Source organism: Loxodonta africana, unplaced genomic scaffold (assembly GCF_030014295.1).
Source record: "Loxodonta africana isolate mLoxAfr1 unplaced genomic scaffold, mLoxAfr1.hap2 scaffold_56, whole genome shotgun sequence".
In the NCBI taxonomy this organism is placed as follows: Eukaryota; Metazoa; Chordata; class Mammalia; order Proboscidea; family Elephantidae; genus Loxodonta; species Loxodonta africana.
In genome coordinates, this window is record NW_026975283.1 from 436,444 (window position 1) to 452,760 (window position 16,317).

The 16,317-nt window shown below is 47.1% G+C and overlaps 2 long non-coding RNA genes across 4 annotated transcripts in view; one reads left to right on the forward strand and one right to left on the reverse strand.

The window, feature by feature from the left end:
- The window catches only part of LOC135229843 (uncharacterized), a 207,446-nt gene that overhangs the window by 118,260 nt on the left and 72,869 nt on the right, over positions 1-16,317 (forward strand). The gene's annotated exons all lie outside the window — the stretch shown is intronic.
- LOC135229841 (uncharacterized) overlaps positions 5,973-16,317 on the reverse strand; it is a 637,733-nt gene continuing 627,388 nt past the window's right edge. For all 3 annotated transcript variants that reach the window (XR_010320505.1, XR_010320504.1, XR_010320503.1), the window contains 3 exons: positions 15,540-15,714; positions 11,369-11,487; positions 5,973-11,121 (listed from right to left, as the gene is read on the reverse strand). This is a non-coding gene — a long non-coding RNA (uncharacterized LOC135229841). The remainder of the gene's footprint in view (positions 11,122-11,368; positions 11,488-15,539; positions 15,715-16,317) is intronic.

The window sequence follows — 16,317 nt, forward strand, 5'->3', positions numbered from 1 at the left end:
TCCATACCTCACACCATGCACAAAAACTAACTGAAATGGATCAAAGACCTAAATATGAAATCTAAAATGATAAAAATCATGGAAGAAAAAACAGGGACAACACTAGGAGCCCTAATACATAGCATAAACAGTACAAAAAACATTACTAACAATGTACAAGCACCCAAAGAAAAATGAGATAACTCCTAATAATCAAACACTTATGCTCATCCAAAGTCTTCCCCAGAAGAGTAAACTGATTACCGACAGACTGGGAAACAGTTTTTAGCTATAACATTTCCGATCAGCATCTGATCTCTAAAATCTACATGATAATGCAAAAACTCAACAACAAAAAGACAAATAACCCATTTTAAAAATGGGCAAAGGATAGGAACAGGCACTTCAACGAAGAAGACATTCAGGCAGGTAACAGATACAAGAGGAAATGCTCACAATCATTAGCCATTAAAAAAAAAATGCCATTAGAGAAATGTAAATCACAACTACAATGAGATACCATGTCACTCCAGCAAAAAAAGGCTGCCATTAATCCCAAATCACAAAATAATAAATGTTGCAGAGGTTGTAGAGAGCCTGGAACATTTATTCACCACTGGTGGGAATTTAAAATGGTACAGCCACTTTGGAAATCAATCTGGCACTCCCTTAAAAAGCTAGAAATAGAACTACCATAGGATATGGCAATCCCACTCCTTGGAATATATCTTAGAGAAATAAGAGCCTTTATACGAACAGATATATGCACAACGATGTTCACTGCAGCACTGTTTACAATAGCAAAAAGATGGAAGTAACCAAGGTGCCCATCAACAGATGAATGGATAAATAAATTGTGGTACATTCACACGATGGAATACTTCACATAGATCAAGAACAATGATGAATCCATGAAATATTTCATAGCTTGGAGGAATCTGGAGGGCATTAGGCTGAGTGAAATTAGTCAGTTGCAAAAGGACGAATATTGTATGAGACCACTATTGTAAGAACTTGAGAAATAGTTTAAACAGAGAAGAAAATATTCTTTGATGGGTACGAGGGTGGGGAGAAAGGGAGGGAGAAGGATATTCGCAAATTTAGATAGTAGACAAGAACTATTTTAGGTGAAGGGAAAGACAACATACAATAAAGGAGAGGTCAGCATAACTGGACTAAATCAAAAGCAGTTTCCTGAATAAACCAAATGCTCCGAAGGCCAGAGTAGCAGGGGCAGCATTTGGGGGACCATGTTTTCAGGGGACATCTAGGTCAATTGACATAATAAAATCTATTAAGAAAACATTCTGCATCCCACTTTGGTGAGTGGCGTCTGCAGTCTTAAAAACACTATCAAGCGGCCATCTAAGATGCATCCATTGGTCTCAACCTACCTGGAGCAAAGGAGAATGAAGAACACCAAAGATACAAGGTAATTATGAGTCCAGAAGACAGAAATGGCCCCGTAAATCCGAGACTACATCAGCCTGAGACCAGAAGAACTAGATGATGCCCGTCTACAACCGAAGACTGCCCCGACAGGGAACGAAACAGAGCATCCCTGATGGAGCACGAGAGCAGTGAGATTGCAGACCTCAAAGTCCCATAAAAAAATCAGACTTAATAATCTGACTGAGACTAGAGGAACCCTGGAGGTCACGGTCCCCAGACCTTCTGTTGGCCCAAGATTGGAACCATTCCCAAAGCCAACTCTTCAGACAGGGATTGGACTGGATTATAGGATAGAAAATGATAGTGGTGAGGAGTGACCTTCTTGTCTCAAGTGGACACATGAGACTATGTGGGCAGCTCCCGTTTGGATTGGAGATGAGAAGGCAGAGGGGGACAGAAAGTGGCTGAATGGACACGGGGAATACAGGGCTGAGAGAAGGAGTGTGCTGTCTCATTAGTGGGAGAGGAACTAGGAGTATATAGCAAGCCATATACAAATTTTTGTATGAGAGACTGACTTGATTTGTAAAGTTTCACTTAAAGCACACACACACAAAAGATGGAAAGAATACACAGAGTCACAGTACCAAAAGAAATGGTCGACTTTCAGTCGTTTCATGAGGTGGCATATGATGAAGAACTGGTAGTAGTGAAGCAAGAAGTCCAAGCTACACTGAAGGCACTGGTGAAAAACAAGGCTCCAGGAGCTGACAGAATACCCACTGAGTTGGTTCAACAAACAGATGCAGCACTGTACATGCTCACTCCACCATGCAAAGAAATTTGGAAGCTAGCTACCTGGCCAACAGGCTGCAAGAGATGCACGTTTGTGTCCATTCCAAAGAAAAGCGATCCAACAGATTGTGGAAGTTATCAAATGTAAATCATAGTATTAGTAAATATGGTAAACAAACAAACAAAGAAACTCTATCTATTCTACACTGAATATGACATTCTATCCCCAGGAGATCTAGTGAGTTTATGATGTTTTTGTTAGGTGCTGTTGAGTCAGTTCCAACTCATAGCGACCCTGTGTACAACAGAACGGAACAGTGCCCAGCCCTGGGCCTTTCTCATTGCTATGTCTGAGCCCACTGTTGCAGCCACAGTGTCAATCTGTCTCATTGAGGCTCTTTGTCTTTTTCACTGACCCTCTACTTTACCAAGCACGATGTCTTTTTCCAGGGGCTGATTCCTCCTGATAATATGTCCAGAGTACGTGAGACCAAGTCTTGCCACCCACCTTTCTAAGGAGCATTCTGGCTGTACTTCTTCCAAGACAGGTGTGTTCATTCTTCTAGCAGTCCATGGCATATTCATTATTCTTCACCAACAACATAATTCAAGTTTCAGTTCTTTTGCCTTCCTTATTCATTGTCCAGCTTTAGCTGCACATGAGGCGACTGAAAATATGATGGCTTGGTTCAGGCACACCTTAGTCCTCAAAGGGACATCTTCGATTTTTAACACTTTAAAGAGGTCTTTTGTAGCAGATTTGCCCAATAAAATATGTCATTTGATTTCTTGACGGCTGCTTCCATGGGTGTTGATTGTGGATCCAAGTAAAATGAAATCCTTGACGACTTCAGTATTTTATCTGTTTATCGTGATTTTTTTCTTGTTCCAGTTGTGAGGATTTTTGTTTACTTTATGTTGAAGTGTAATCCATACTGAAGGCTGAAGTCTTTGATCCTCATCTTCAAATCCTCTTCACTTTCAGTAAGCAAGTTTGTGTCATCTGCATGTCTAGGCTGTTAATGAGTCTTCCTCCAATCCTGGTGCCCCTTCTTCTTCATAGAGTCCAGCTTCTTGGACTGTATGGATTATATGTTTTTTTAAAGACACTGAGTTTTTGGTAATTTACTACGGTAGCCCTTGAAAATGAATACAGAGCCCTTCACCAAGGACAAGTCAAGTTAGCACCAAAAATGTTTTTTTTAAGGGTAGCCACGTAGCATGAGACATGGCAGTTTTTAAAAGTATGAAGTAAAACTTTCAGCTTTGACAAAGAAAGGGCTCCTCTAAGTCCAAGTTCTAAGTCCATTGCTGTTGGGTCAATTCTATCTCATAGCGACCCTAAAGGACAGAGTAGAATTGACCCATAGGGTTTCCAAGGAGTGGCTGGTAGATTCGAACTGCTTGGATAAGTATTGTGAAAAAATACAACCCTGACACACAACTTTTCTGAGCTTAGTATTAAAACAAAACAAAACAAAAAAAAGTTGGTATCGAGTGGATTCTCACTCATAGGGACCCTACAGGACAGAGTAGAGCCTCCCCACAGGGTTTCCAAGGAGGGACTGGTAGATTCAAACTGCAGACCTTTTGGTAGCAGCCAAATGCATAATCATCGCACCACCAGTGGCTTTCAAATCAGCTATAGGCTGATGATCTTCAAATTCTTAGAACCTGGAAAACCTCACAGTGGTATCCACAGCTGGGAACTGTTCTCCACACTTGGATGACCTCAGACATCCAAATCTAACATGTCCGGAAAAAAATCTTTTGGTCATTTTCTCAAGTTTGTTCCTCCATGGTTTTCCACATGGTAGAGAATGGCTCTGGTGACCATGCGCTCATGGTAGCCTGAATTCTAGAAGTCACCTTTGATTCTCCATTCCCCTCATCCCATACATCTGATCCACCAGCAATTCTTGGCAGCTCAAGCTCCAAAGTTCACCTCAAGCCTGCCCACTGTTCCCACCTGCACTGCCACCATCACTGCTCACCCTGACCACTGCAGAAGCATCCTCACCAGTCCTCTGTATTTGCTGTCTTCAAGTTCTCCTGGGCTACAGTTAATTCCTGGGACACATTCTTTCTCAAGACCATTGAACAATAGAAGGAGAAGGGCATTTAGTTGTATGCTACCTCCTCCGCTTGAGCTGCATGCCCCTCAGAAATCACTTTTCACTGTCCACTCTATAATGTCTCTATTCCAATTTCCTGTCTTTGGCCGCACTGCTTTGATAGCGTGCATGCATATGTGCTTCAGGGGTCATGTAGACAGATGCCCTGGAGGAATTTTTCTTAGTACAATCATGGTCGTGTGCCATCAAGAGATTCTGACTCATATCAACCTTGTATGACAACTTAGAATTGCCTCACAAGGTTTCCTAGGTTGCAGTCTTTATGGCGCAGCCCTGGTGGCACCGTGGTTAAGAGCTCGGCTGCTAACCAAAGGGTGGACAGTTTGAATCCACCAGTTGGTTCTTTGCGGAAAGACATGGCAGTCTGCTTCTGTAAAGACTTATAGCCTCAGAAACCCTATGGGGCAGTTCTGCTCTGCCCTATAGGGTCACTATGAGTTGGAATTGATTCAACAGCAACTGGTTTGGATTTTGTTTGGTTAGAATCTTTACGGGAGCCCATCTCCAGATCTTTTCAACCCCTGAGCTGGTGGGTTCCAACGGCCCACCTTTCAGTTAGCCAAGCACTTAACCGTTGCACCTCCAATACTTAACTCTGCGCCGGAGAGGGCCCTCTCCTGACGTCTCCTGTCTCCTCACCCCGTACACCTAGGCCTTGTCCTTGCTTCTAGACCCCACCCTCCCCTCTGGAGACCCAACTCCCCCACGCCCGCCCCACACCCGGGCCGCTGGGCGGGGCCGGCAGCCATGTTCCTCGCCGTCCAGCCAGTTACTCCCGGAAGTGCTGGGACGGGTGGTGAGGGGCCCGGGCCGGATGGCGCGCCTTAGAGAGGATACTGTTCATGCTGCGTTCCCTGCCGTGTTCTCTGAAAGGTATGAAACTCCGACACCTGGCTGGAGGGACCGGCTCCCAGACTGAACAAGCCCGGCCCCTCGAAGGTGTGGAGGGAAGGCGCCAGGAGGGAGGGTCCCAGTCCCAGCATCCCGGGGGCTCCAGAGGTTGGAGAGTCCGGACGTTGGGTTAGCAGCTCGCATCGCCCCCTCAGGCGTACCCCGTCCCGAGTGATCCCCAGGGGCGGACGCGGCACGGGGGCGGGCGGACGCAGCCACTCTAGGGTCTGCGAGAGGGAGCCTCTGGCCCGGGAGACGCAGCTGGTCTGCAAAATTTGCAGCCCCGTGGATTTGCGGGGGGCGGGGGTGGGGGTCCAGCCGCGGGATCCAGCTGCGGAGTGCCCTCGGGCCTGGGGGCTTGAAGGGCTTGGGGAGAAAGGCCGTGTCCAGGGCTGCGCCCAGGTCCCTACTCTGCCCGGGGCGGGTTTGCGGGCCAAGCTGGGGGATGGGGGCCTGCCCACCCCGCCCCCCACCTGCTCCCTGTGCCAGGGGGGAAACCAAGGCCCAGAGTTCGCCCGGGGGGGGTGAGATTCCAGACTGAGGGCGGGGCACTCGCCCCCATTCCTCCTCCCACCCCCACCAGACTCCGTAGGGTGCCACGGACAGGGGAGAGAGGGATCCCCTGCCCAAGGCTCTGCTGCCCCTTACTGTTTTGGGCACTGTGCCTGGGAGGCTGAGGCACCCCGCGCCCGCGCCCGCGCCCGCGCCCGCGCCCGGCTGGTCTACTCTCGGGGCTGGGGCGTCGGCGCGGCCCCACCGGGAAAGGAAGGGGTCCTGGGAATCTGTGGAGCAGCGCGGGGATCCTACTCCTTGTGGATGCAGCAGCGATTCAGTGTCTGTTAACAGTGTGGATGCCGGGTCCCGCTCCCCCTCTGCGTGGCAGGGGTGGGGTAGCAGGAAGGGGTCCTGAGCAACCATGTTGTTTGTTAACTTAAACGTTTGTGCGGCGCTGTGTACCGGTCGCTGTGGACGCGGTCTCTGGTGCTGAGGGGATTTGAGGGTTCCTCACACTGGCGGGATTTGGAGCCTCTACCCTGGTGGCAGTAGGTTTAGTGGGTTACCCTGGTGGCGTAGTGGTTACGTGCTAAGGCTGCTAGCCAAAAGGTTGGCAGTTTGAATCCACCAGGCGCTCCCTGGAAACTGTGGGGCAGTTCTACTCTGTCCTATAGCGTCGCTATGAGTCAGAATTGACTCGATGGCAACGGGTGTGTTTTGTTTTTTTTTTTTTAGGTTGGAGATTAGGTGTCTCTCAGGCTGACATTTGAAAGTCTGGAGCTGACGGTTTATGAGGGTTTCTAAGGGTTTTAAGCGCTCCGGCCATGGGCACCAACCCGATCTTCCAGCACCTGCGGACGGACCGCCCCCCCTCCCCCCCCGGGGGATTGGCTGCTCTGGGACCCGGAGCCCAGAGGGCGGTGAGAAGCTGACAAACGTGAGTGATGTCCTGCAGGCTCCAGTTGGCGGGGCAGCCCTGCTCACATGGTCTCAATACCGGCAATCCGGCAGTCGGCTTCGTGCCTGGCCTGGGGGTGGTTTCCGAATGTTCCCTCGTGTCCCCCGACCCGTGCGGGGCGACAACTCTCCCCTGGGCGGGTACCTAGTAGAGGCCTGCAGGGCATCAGGGTATGGAGGGGCAGAGCTTGGGCGGGGAGGGCGCGGCCCTGCAGGTTCCTGTACATGACCACGGCAGGGGGGTGCGGGTCGTGAAGGCTGGACCTGGTAGAGGACCCACTAGGTCGCACAGAAGGAGTGGGTTAGGATAATCATAGCATTAACGGGAGTATTGAGAGAGCGCCCTGGGGCGTTGGGTCCCTCGGGAAGAAAAGCTTCTGCTGTCGCCACTGGAGCGGTACCCAGGTCGTCCGGGCTTAGGTCCAGGAGGTTCCCATGCTCAGAGGGCCTGGTGGGCAGAACAGAACCGGCGGTGCGCGCGCCCTCTCGCGGCCTTGCACCGAATCGCTGAAGTCCAGTGTCAGGCGATTCTAAGCCATGGTTTTGGAACTGAATAGTGAAGCAGAGCAAATGATGCAGTGCCTTGATGGGACCGGTGGAGACAACAAGAAGCAAAGCACAGCTCAAACTTCAAAATTCCACTGAGTGTTAGTAGGATTTGGAGGAAGAAAATAGACGGAGAGTCGAGAGGCCCAGAGATGCAGAAGGGTTAGAGGATTAGGGTTAGGGGTTAGGGTTTGGTGTTAGGGGTCCAGGTTTGGGGGTTAGAGGTTTGGGAGTTAGGTTTAGGGGTATAGGTTTTAGGTGGTTGGGGGTTGGGGTTAGGGCTGGGGTTACTAGGCTCGGGCACAAGTGGTTTAGGGTTAGGGTTAGAGTGAGGCTGAGATTGATTCCCCAGTCTTGTGTACCGTCTTTCCTTCGCCAGAGTTACCACCGATCTGTTGTTTGGTTGGAAACCCTGGTGGCGTAGTGGTTAAGAGCCACCGGTGCTAACCAAAGGTCTGCAGTTCGAATCCACCAAGCACTCCTTGGAAACTCTATGGGGGCAGTTCTAATCTGTCCTGTAGGGTCGCTATGAGCTGGAATCAACTCGACAGCAGTGGGTTTGGTTTTTTTGGTTATTGTTTAGTTGGCTTTTCTCTACCCGCTCTTCGTCTCCCTGGTGAACATCAAGGATTGTTTCTGTGCGTAAATGTTTTCATGAGTTTTTATGATAGTGGTCTCTTACTGTATATGACGTTTTGTGATTGACTTAGTGTGATGCGCCCCAGATTCATCCATGGTGTGAGATGTTTCGGAGATTCATCATTGGTCTTTATTGTCGTGTAGTGTTCCACTGTGTATGTACCGTAGTTTGTTTATCCATTCCTCTGTGGACGAGCACTTAGGTTGTTTCCATCTTTTTGCAACTGTGAATAATGTTGCAGTGAACACGGGTGTGCATGTGTCTATTCCTGTGACTGCTCATGGAAACCCTGGTGGCTAGTGGTTAAGTGCTATGGCTGCTAACAAAAAGGGTTAGGGTTTGGGCTTAGGGATGTTAAGGTTAGGGTTGTTAGAGTTAGGGTCGTTAGGGTTTGGGGTTAGAGTTTAGGGTTAGGGTTTTTTGGTTGGGGTTAGGTGTTAGGGTTAGGTTTAGGGTTTGAGGTTAGAGTTTGGAGTTAAGGTTAGGTGTTAGGGGTTGCAGTTTGGGGTTTAGGGTTTTGGGGTTTAGTCGTTAGGGTTTGGTTTAGGTTTTAGGGGTCAGGGTTTAGGTTTAGGGTTGGGGTTGGTGTTGGGTCTGTTTGGGATATGTGGTTTGGGGTTAGAGGGTGGGTGTTAGAGGGTTGGGGTCTAGAGGGTTGGGGGTTAGAGATTGAGGGAGTTAGAGGGTGAGGGGTTAGAGGGTGAGGGGGTTAGAAGTTGAGAAGATTATAGAGTGAGGGAGTGAGAAGGTGAGGGTGTGAGGGGGTGAAGGTTAGGATTTAGGGTTAGAGGGTTTAGGCTTAGGGTTCAGAAGCTTGGGGTTAGGGGGTTAGGGTTTTTGGGTTCAGAGGTTGGGGTTGGTGTTGTGGTTAGGGTTAGAGAGTTAGGGTTAGAGGGTTAGGCTTAGAGGATTAGGGTTAGGGCTAGGGCTTAGGGGTTCAGGTTTAGGGGTTTGGGATGGGTTTGGGGTAAGGTTTTAGGGTTTAGGATTAGAGGGTTAGGCTTAGGGCTTAGAGTTTAGGGTTTTAGGATTTAGAGTTTAGGGCTTAGGGCTTAGAGCCTAGGGTTTAGGGCTTAAGGTTTAAGGCTTAGAGTGAGCGTTAAGGCTGGGGGCTGGGGTTAGGGTTTAGGGTATTAGGGTTAGAGGGTTAGACGGTTTAGTGTTTAAGCTTAGGGTTTAGGGGTTAGGGGTTGGAGTTAAGGGTGTTAGTGTTTAGGGTTTTGGCGTTTAGGGTGTTAGGGTTAAATGTGTTAGGGCTAAGGGTGTTAGGGTTTTAAGTGTTATGGTTTAGGGTTTAGAGTTAAGTGATAGGGTTAGGCTTAGGCTCATTCTTAGGTTTAGGGCTAGGGATTTGAGGTTTAGGGTTTGGGGTTAGGTTTGGAGGTTGGGGTTAGGATTAGGGCTAGGGTTAGAGGGTTAGGGTTAGAGGTTAGAGTTAGAGGGTTAGGGTTTCGGATTAGGGTTTCATGTTAGCGTTAGAGGGTTAGGGTTCGAGGGTTAGGGTCATTAGGGTTAGGGTGGTTAGGGGTTAGGGTTAGGTGTTAGGGTTTAGGGTTTACGGTTAGGTTTAGGGTTTGGGGTTTGGGATTTGAGGTTTGGGTTTAGGGTTTGAGGCTTAGAGTATAGGGTTTAGTGTGTAGGGTTTTGATGTGTAGTGTTTTGGGGTGTAGGTGTTTAGGTTGTAGAGTTTAGGGAATAGGGGTTAGGGTTTGGGTTAGGGTTAGAGTTTAGGGCCTTGGGGGTTAGGACCTAAGGGCTTAGGGTCTTAGGGGCTTTGGGGCTCAGGGCTTAGGGGCTAGAGTTAGAGGGCTAAGGCCAGAGGGCCCGAAGGCCAGAGGGCCAGGGTTATGGTTTGATTCCTGGCTGGCAATTTTTTTCCTTCAATATTTTGTGTAAGTCATCCCTTTGCCTTCTTGCCTGCATGATTTCTGCTGAGTAGTCCAAGTTTTTTATTATTTACTCTCCTTTGTTGGTGACTTCCTTTATCCCTAGCCTCTCTTAAAATTCTCTTTATATTTGATTTTGGCAAGTTTGATTATTATGTGTCTCGGTCACTTTCTTTTGAGATCTACCGTATGTGGAATTCGATGAGCATCTTTCATGATATCAGGGAAGTTCTGCCAACAAATCTTCAACAGTTCCCTCTGTATTTTCTGTTAGCCCTCCCTGTTCTGGTACTGAAATCACTCATAGTTATTTCTCTTGATAAAGTCCCACATGATTCTTTGGATTTCTTCATTTAAAATTCTTTTATCTGCTTTCTCTTCAAATATATTAGTCCCAAGAGTTTGATCTTCCATCTCAGTAATTCTGCCTTCCAATTCCTCAATTGTGCTCTTATTACTTTCTATTGAGTTTTCTGACTCTGTAATTTTATTGTTAATCTTCTGAATCTCTGATTGCAGTCTCTCTATGGTTTCTTGCAGCTTATTAAATTTTTAACTATGTTCTTGAGTAACCTTTTTAATTTCTTCAGCTGCTTTATCTTTGTGTTCCTTGGCTTGATCTGCATTTTGCCTCATTGGAGAAATCCTTGGGCCCTTCACTGGCACGCCATGCAGCTCCACGACGTCCACTCCTGGCCCTGACATTTGGCCGGTGCCCCACTGAACATGTGCTCCGGAGCCATGTTTCTCCACCCATCACTATCATTCTGCCACCAGGGGATATGTGAGTGTGGGAGTCACCATTTCTCACTGGCAGCAGCATCACAAGTCACTAGACTTCCAGGTACCCGCAGACGTAGGCTGCCTTCTGCCTCAGGAAACGTCCCGAATCCTTTATACCAGACGCTGACACTGGGCCACTGGTGGACATTCATTTTCATCCACACAGAGGTCTGGGTGAGGGTCAGCAGGCCAGGTAGGTGAAGTCAAGGCCAGGTGGGCGGGACTAAGGTTTCTTTGCCATCACCATGGAGAGAGTCTCCCCACCGGAAGAGTGGGCAGAGCTTATGATGGGCCTGGTGACAAGACTTAGCCAATGGCAGAGATCCAGTCCACCAGGCAGATGTCACAGGGTCCTCCATTGTGACCTAGGACACCTAGTGGCCAAAGGATTTGAGCACACCCTGGGAAAGGCTATGCAGGCACAAGGGAGCCCCTGGTGCGGACTGCTTCACGGCATTGGCAGAGCAAGCCAGGGTCCAATTTTCCCACTTTCCTCAGGATATCAGTATGCAAGACATCCCCACTCACCATCTCTTGCCTCTCTCTCTGTATGTGTTCATTCTCTGAAATCTCTTCTTTCTCCCCCCATGCACTTCACAGCTTGGAGTGCCTGATAGAATGCCTAGAGACGAAAGAGCAAAGGGAGAAGGCCTCTGGCTCTACTGGTTGCCCATGGGCAGAGAAGATCTGCTAGTCTATCTGGAAGGTCTAGAGAGTAGTCATTGATTGGGGAGCTACATCACGGGTGGACCCTGGCCAGGTGAAGCTTGCTGACACGGGGCAGCCTCTCCGGAGACTACTAATTCCGCTGATAACATTCTATGCAAATACCCGGGTGAGTGCCATGGGCAGAAAACATTGACACATACCTGCCAGAGGCCTATTCTGGGTCTGAAGAGTCCACCCTGGTCTCCAGCAACTCATCATCTCAGCACACACTTTGCCTGCACGCATGGAAATTGCCTCTCTCAATGAATGTCTTCACCTGCTAGGAAACACACGAAGTCACTCAGCCAAAGGAGAGCACAGGCAAAGTCAACTGAAGCCCGTATTGTCAAGATTTTGCTTCTGTTGGGGCACAGCCCCCGGTGGCACAGTGCATGCGCGTCACTTCTCCAAAGACAAGGCCGAAATCCGGGCATCCAGGGCCCCAGCAGTCCAGAGTCTGCGCATGGCGGCATATGGATCGCCTCTTTGCCACATACAGGAGGGAGGCCTGTGCCCTAGACTGGCTCCGCTAGAGCTCCACGACCTCAGCTATTTTCCCTGACCTTTGGCCCGTGCCCTCATGATTGTGTGATCTCTAGTTACACTTCACCTCCGACCACTCTGAGTCCGCCACCTGCGGATACCTGAGTATGGAAATTAACATCTATCACTCGCTGCAGTGTCACAGGTCAGTCACTAGGTGTCTAGGCTCAGACTGACCTTGGCTGTCTTCTGCCCAGGCAACTAGCCTAAGCCTTCAAAGGAAATGAGGACACGTGGTCACTGGCCGACATCCTTTAACCAACACTGAGTCCCTGGTCAGCATCCTGGAGTCCTGGCAAGAAGAGCCAGGCACCTCCAGGAGCATCTGGAGCAGGAGACAGGGGCTGAAGAAGCTACCACACCTACTGGTGCTGCTACACATGTGGGTGACCTGGCTGCAGAGATTGCAGGCATGGCCTCAAGGTCAAAGGAGAAAGCACCTGAAGACGTGCTAGGACTCTTAGACTGAGAGAAGCAGGATGTCTGGACTGCAAAATATGCACCCTTCAGGGAAGAAGTTCATTCAGGCTTCTTAAACCCACCTCACCTGGAAAATCCATCCTCTTTTAGCCTTGTGCCCCTTCCACGCCCCCTCTAGTACAAAGAGAGATGCAGCCCTACGGCACCAGGGTGGAAGAAGCCCCAGGATAGCTGTCCGAAGACATGAGGTCCACTCAAAAGCTTCCCCCGCCAAGGAGAGAAGAGGACAAGACTCACCTGCAGATGAGGTCTCAGGGCCCTGAGAATGAGCATAATGTTTGTAAGGAAAGAGAAATGGGATTTCAGTGGGACATGGAAGTCTGAGAAAGAGCCTCTGCAAAGATAGCTCTAAGGGAGGTGTGATTGTGAAGGTGGGCTGGTCACTGAGTTCTTTGTAGTACAAGGTACCAGACAGAAGCCAGACTCTGGGGGGAACCTGCCTGCCGGTGAGCAGCGGGCATAAAACCCTAAACCAATGAGAATCGAATCCCTTCCCAGCAGCTTCTGCACAGATCAGTGATGTTTGCTTGGTCTTTCTCTTTTCTGTGGTCTAACCTGATCTGTTCTGAGATCAGAGAGTTGGAATAGAAAAGCCTGACTGAGATGAAACGAGCAAAGAGAAGACAAGGCCTCCTAAATCTGGTGAAGACAGAACACAGATAACCAAAGGTGAGGATGGGAAGAAACAGATTGAGTTCCAAGTCCCATCCACAGTATCCCAGGGCCTGGGAATCCCTGGAAGTGCCAGAGGTGTGTACTCCCTGGGAGATGTGACCCCAAGTGTCAGAGGAATCCCTATGGAGCAAGGAAGGGAGGGCAGGGCCTCTAGGATGGGCACTTCCATACAGGCTGCCCATGTGAATTTCTCAGAGTGACCGTGACAGATCCTGAGAGGGACAGTTTGAGGCAAAGGAAAGTAAGTTTTCTGAAGAGGGGTGAATTCCACAGTCTCCTGATAATGAAACAGAAATCCCGTCCTGCTCAGAGGTACTGAGTAGGAGGGATTGTGAATTCCCATCCTGCACAGAGGTTGGCTGGGAAGTTCGACTGTCTAAAGACAATGTGGCCAAAGTCTTCTTTATCTTTCAAAGATATATCTTCAACTTCCTGCAAATTCAATCCTGAAAAAAAGCCTAGAATATACAAGTGTGGGTTTTTCAGGAGAGCAACAAGGGGAGAAGGTGATAGTGGCATATCAGAGAAGGAGAACAATAGTCTAAGGGTCCCTGTGTTACTTAATGAATCAAGTATTCTTCCTTACCTGTAGACATGCAAATTCAGTAGATGTTTTAGCAATAACTGCATTAATCCTCACAGAATTCTTTTTGGCCATTTCGAGGCATAGAGACCAGAAGAAGTCATTAGTTACAAGAGCAAGCAATAATTCGCTGGTCTGAATTTTGTTCAATTTCTGTGTTTGCCCTTCATAGATGGATAAAAGTCTCTGAATCTGGCATTGAAGACAGTGTTTTCTCTATTGTTATGGATTGAATAGTGTCCCCCAAAATGTGTGCCAACCTGGCCAGGCCATGATTCCCAGTATTGTGTGGTTGTCCTGCATTTTGTGATCTGATGTGATTACTTATGTGTTGTAAATTCTAACCTCTGTAATGTTAATGAGGCGGGATTAGAGGCAGTTAGGTTAATGAGGGAGGACACAATCTACAGGATAAGGGTGAGTCTTGAGTCAGTCTCTTTTGAGATACAAAGAGAAAAGTGAGCAGAAATGAGAGGGACCTCATACCACCAAGGAAGAAGTGCATGGAGTGGAGCATGTCCTTTTGACCCAGCGTCCACGCGCTGAGAATTTCCTAGGCCAGGGGAAGATGGATGACAAGGACTTTCCCCCAGAGCCACAAAGAGAGAAAGCTTTCTCCTAGAGCTGGTGCCCTGACTTCAAACTTCTTGCTTCTTAAACTGTGAGAGAATAAGTTTCTGTTTGTTAAAGGCATCCACTTGTGGAATCTCTGCTATAGCCACACTAGATAACGAAAAAACACATATATCAAATAGTCAAAAAAAAAAAAGGTTTCAAATACACACACATACACCTATGATGTTATTAAACTTTAAAAAGTTTTACATTCTTATAACACATTTAACAAGAGATTTGTATACAGAAGTTATAATAAGAGCCATCCCCACATAAGTATATTGTACCTGCTCCCCCAAAGTGTCCAGTGTCCAAAGATACATATGTACCCTTTTACACACTTCTTTTTGCCGGGACACATGTAAGTACATTCATTTGTTTGTTTTTATGGAAATTAGGTCACACTCTACCCATGTTTTTCTCTGAATCACTCTTCACTTGACAATTTCTCATGGTTCCTCTAAATCAGCAGACATGGAAGAAGCACTCTTTTTGGTTCTTCCTATTTTTAACTCCCACCACTCTTCTGTCAGTTTGTTGTACTGTGGTGGCTTGCATGTTGCTGTGATGTTAGAAGCTATGCCACCGGTATTTCAAATACCACCATGTTCACCCATGGTAGACTGGTTTGAGTGGAGCTCTGGATTTAGACAGACTAGGAAAAAGGACCTAGTGACCTATTTCTAAAAACAACTGGCCAGTGAAATCTTACAAATAGTACTGGAACACTGTCTGATTGAATGACAGAGGATAACCCCTTAGGTTGGAAGGCACTCAAAATATGAGTGGGGAAGAGCTACCTTCTCAAAGTAGATCCCACTTTAATGACGTTTCCTGATGGGGCACAACTCATAATGAGAAGAAACTGATGCAAATATCCTTTAATAATCAGAACGTGAAATGAAGGAAGTATGAATCTAGGGAAATTGGAAGTCATCAAAAATGAAATGGAATGCATAAAGGTCAGTAATCCAAGGCATTAGTGAGCTGAAATAGCTTGGTTTTGGACATTTTAAACTAGACAATGATATGTTCTACTATGCCAGGATTGAGATACTGAAGAGAACGGCATCATATTCATCGATAAAAAGAACATTTCAAGATCTTTTCTGAAGTAGAACACTACGATCAATAGGATAATATTCACAGGCCTACCAGGAAGACCAGTTAATAAGACTATTATTCAAATTTACACACAAATTATGAATGTGAAAGATGAAGAGGTTGAAGGTTTTTACCAAGTTCCGCAGTTTGAAACTGATCAAACGTGATGCATTCATCAATCAAGATGTACTGATAATTACGTAATTAGAATGCGAAGTTGAAAACAAAGCAGACAAATCAGCAGTTGGAAAATAAGGTATTGATGATAGAAATGACAATGAAGCTTACATGATAGAATTTGGCAAGACCAATGACTTATTCATTGCACATACCTTTCGTCAGGAACATAAATGGTGATTATACTCGTGAACCATTCCAGGCAGAATAGATAGGAATCAAATTTGTGGAAGGTGATGATGGAGAAGGTCAATACCATGAGTCAGAATCAGGCCAGGGGCTGACTTCAGAACAGATGATCAGTTGCTCATATTCACGTTCAAGTAGAAGCTGAAGAAAATTAAAACAAGTCCATGAGTCAAAGTATGCCCTTGAGTATATCAAACCTGAATTTAGAGACCATCTCAAGAATAGATTTGATGCACTGCACACTAATGATCGAAGACCAGATTAGTTGTGGGATGATAGCAAGGACATCATATATGAAAAAAACAAAAAGTCATTAGAAAGACAGGAAAGAAAGCAAAGACCAAAGAGGATGTCACAAGAGACTCTGAATCTTGCTCTTGAATGTACAGTAGCTAAAGAGAATGGAAGGAAAAATAAAGTAAAAGAGCTCAACAGAATACCTGAAAGGGAAGCTGGAGAAGACAAAGTATGATAATAATAATGTGAACAGATCTGGAGTTAGAAAACCAAAAGGGAAGAAAACACCTGGCATTTCTCAAACTGAAAGAACTGAAGGAAATATTCAAGCCTCTAGGTGCAATACTGAAGGAAGGATTCTATGGGCAAAATATCGAACAACACAGGAAACATCAAAAGAAGACGGAAGGAATACACAGACTCAATACGCCAAAAAGAATTGGTCGACGTTCAACCATTTCAGGAGGTAGCATTGGATCAAGAGCTGATGGTACTGAAGGAAGAACT